Source organism: Dioscorea cayenensis, chromosome 16 (assembly GCF_009730915.1).
Source record: "Dioscorea cayenensis subsp. rotundata cultivar TDr96_F1 chromosome 16, TDr96_F1_v2_PseudoChromosome.rev07_lg8_w22 25.fasta, whole genome shotgun sequence".
In the NCBI taxonomy this organism is placed as follows: domain Eukaryota; kingdom Viridiplantae; phylum Streptophyta; class Magnoliopsida; order Dioscoreales; family Dioscoreaceae; genus Dioscorea; species Dioscorea cayenensis.
The window spans coordinates 10,615,606-10,618,914 of record NC_052486.1 but is presented as its reverse complement, the minus strand read 5'-3'; the positions used below and the strand labels follow the sequence as shown (position 1 = coordinate 10,618,914).

Here is a 3,309-nt window from a genome sequence, read left to right as displayed (position 1 = left end):
TTGAAGGATGTATATTTTGAATGAGCTTGCATGTGTACATTGGGGGCAATGTACAACTTAAGTGTGGGGGGGAGTTTCATAGTGCACACATCTTTTCTATTGTTCTTGATTGTTATATGCTCACATAGCCAATGGCGGTTCACCTTAGTTGCAATGATTGTATTCTTGAGTTTAGGAGAATTTCTAACATTGAATGTTTTCATGCTCTAGTTCTTTCTTGAATTTCTAGGAATTTTTGCCCGATTTCACACTTAGTGCACTACTCACTCTTTGAACTCTATTAGAAACTCATGTTCGATGTTAAAGGGACTAGTTAGGTTTATTTTCTTGTGCTAAAAAAAATTAATAAAAATTGGAAAATACTAAGAAAAATAAACAAAATAGTTTTATTGTGCTTGTTGGGTGGAAAGAGCTACCACCTATGAAGTATGAAGCTACTCTTATAAGTCGGATACTAGCTATGCCCTAATGAGAGAAAGAGCTATCTCACAGGATGAGTGAAAGCTACTACTCCGGTAGAAAGAGCTGCCACCTCGAAAGTGTGAAAGCCACCTTAGAGGCCGCTTTGGAAAGGGCTACCTTAGAGGATGTGTGAAGCTACTACCATCTTTTAAAATTTTTATCACTTTTGTAGATAAATAAGTCCCTTGTACTTAGAACTTTGAGGATTATAAGTTGGGTTGTTTTGAGTGAGTTCACACACTTATACGAAATTCGGGTTTGTTGTCCTTTTTGATTCAAGTTTTTAGCTAGAGCATTGATTTTTCGTATTTAGTGTTGAAATTTTCCTTACTTGTAGAATACTTTCTTTGTATACCTCGGTGAACCTAAGGCCAAGCACCTTCAATATTTTCTTCATTGATGCATAGAATGTTTAATGTTTGCTTGAGGATAAGCAAAAGCTTAAGTGTAGGGGAGTTTGATAAGTGCTTGTGCGATATGAATGCGAAGCGTTCATTCCTTATGTTGAGCATTACTTTTCTCAGGTCTTTACATTAATATGTGTGTTTTTATGTTACTTTTACGCAGGTAGGGCTGTGAGGCCGAGTACGAAGGAAATAGGCCAATGTAGATAATAATGCACTTATTTTGGAGGAGATCTTGCTAAAGTTCAAACGCGAAGACATAGGATAGGTGTGAGATGCTAGAGTGTGTGCCAACCTCCTCGCATTCGAGTGAGCACATCCATTTGGAGGGGCACAAAGGCAGTCACACTCGAGCATTCTGACCTATGCATATAAGAATAAGAGCTTCACCAACATGTATATCATTGAAGAAGCTAGTGATTCAAGACGTGAACGTGTGCCCGTTTGCGTTACCCCGATGAAAGTATGGAATTGGGAAGTTATTCAGCTTGAAGGCTGTAGCAGAGAACCGCAACAACACTGTAGCAATAATGTTCACAGCCGGCCGAGAAATCAGAGAAACAGAGAATCCACACGGTCGTGTGAAAATTATCCATGCCTGTGTGGAAATTCCACACGGGCACGTGTAGCGTCCACGCCCGGTGGAGTTGCCCGATTCCATCACTATTTAAAGCCGATTCAGCCCCGATTTTGGTATTCTTTTCTCCATCTTTTCCCCAACTTGAGAGAGGGCTTCGGCTAGGGTTTGAGGGGTATTGGCTAGGGTTTTGGAGAGGTTCTATGGCTCCGACATCGCGCATCATTTGGAAGAAGGTTATTGGGAGAGCTTTCATCGGCATCAATCCGGCGAGGTGTATCCTAGGCCGGACAAAGGATCCCTTTTGATGAGTAGAGGATTCTCCACAAGACCATCGACACGACCATCGAGGAGGTTTCTTTATGGATTCATTGCTTTTACATTCGATTTCTTTGATTGTACTTAGCTCCATGGAGAGCTAAACCCCTAGTGGGTACTTGGGTGATTTGTGAACCCTAGGATGTATTCGTTTCATTGAACTTCTTTATTATGCTTTCAATAAATTGATGTTTATTGTGAGTTCCAACCTTGAATGCTTGATTGTATGAACATTTCCCCTAGAGTGACACTAGGGTTGAGAGTTCTTGTTGGTAACCTTGTGAGTGAGTGACACACCATGAGCGTTAGACAAAGCTAGGTTGGAGAGGGTTTGAGAGGGTGAGTCGAGAGGTACAGGAGCGTCCCCTTTCCCCTCCGACGTGATAGATTCTACCTCCGTTCCTTGAGTTCTTTGCGGCCATAATAGAGTGAATGGTCTAAGGGATGAACCTCCGTTGGGGCCTAGTTACGCGTGCAATGGAGTGAAGCGTTGTGGGGATCTTAGTATCTAGGGCTTAATTGTGGCTAGGGACCTTCCCCATGGACCAAAGGGTTAGGTCTATAACTAGGAAGCGATTTTATCACTTGGAATCCTTAGAGCTCATTGCAACTTTATTTTAGTGCGAGGTTGAGAGGTTATTTAACCTCTCCTCCGGGACATGAATAGAGTTAGGCATAGTTGACCTTAGATTTCGGACTATGTATGTAAGGATTTCCACAACTCATAATTGCATTGATTAGAAAGCATAATAGAGAGTTCTTGCACTTGAAGCGATTATCCTAGGTGAAGCATCATCCGAGTACCCCATCTTTATCGATTGCCTTACCTCCTCCTTACTTTTGCTCTCTTAGTTGTTGCTTTTAATTGTTGAGAATTGAATCATTATCACACTTATCATTGTTGATACTCCACATAGCTAAGAATCAAATTAAGTGTCTTTACTCCCTACTCCCTGTGGATTCGACCCCACTCACCCGGGATTATTACTTCGACAAACCCGTGCACTTGCGGGATATACGCAAGGGGACCTTGTCACCTTCCTTGCATGGTATTTCCCTCTGGGAAAGTTGACAAAGCTTAGCAATGAGATGTCTTCATTTATTCAGATGGAACTTGAATCCTTGTTTGAGACTTGGTAGCGATTCAAGGACCTCGTGTGGAAGTGTCCATAACATAGGTTCCCCGAATGGATGATCTTTTAGACTTTTTACAATGGATTAAATCCAAGTACAAGACAACTCTTTGTTTCCCCGAATGGACCAAAGAGTTATATCTACATATGGTAATAGGATTTATCACTCGGAATCGCTAGAGGTTCTTGTAACTTTACACTGTGTGAGGTGTTGAGACTGGTTGATTTCTCTGTCAGGGCATAGTGTAGAGTTTGTCATGGTTGTCCTTATATTTGGGACCATGTATTTAAGGATGTCCATGACTCATTAAGCATTAGTTAGGAAGCATAATAGTTGGTTTTTCACTTGAAGCAATAATTCTATGAGGAACAATATCCGAGTACCCCACTTTTATCGATTTCCTTTCTTCTTATT

The 3,309-nt window shown here is 41.2% G+C and overlaps 1 non-coding gene across 1 annotated transcript; it reads right to left on the bottom strand.

Annotated features, from left to right (window-relative positions):
* Positions 1-2,835: 2,835 nt before the first annotated feature.
* Positions 2,836-2,942, bottom strand: LOC120279673. Its single transcript, XR_005541981.1, has one exon. It is a non-coding gene; the product is annotated as a small nucleolar RNA R71 (small nucleolar RNA).
* Positions 2,943-3,309: the final 367 nt, after the last annotated feature.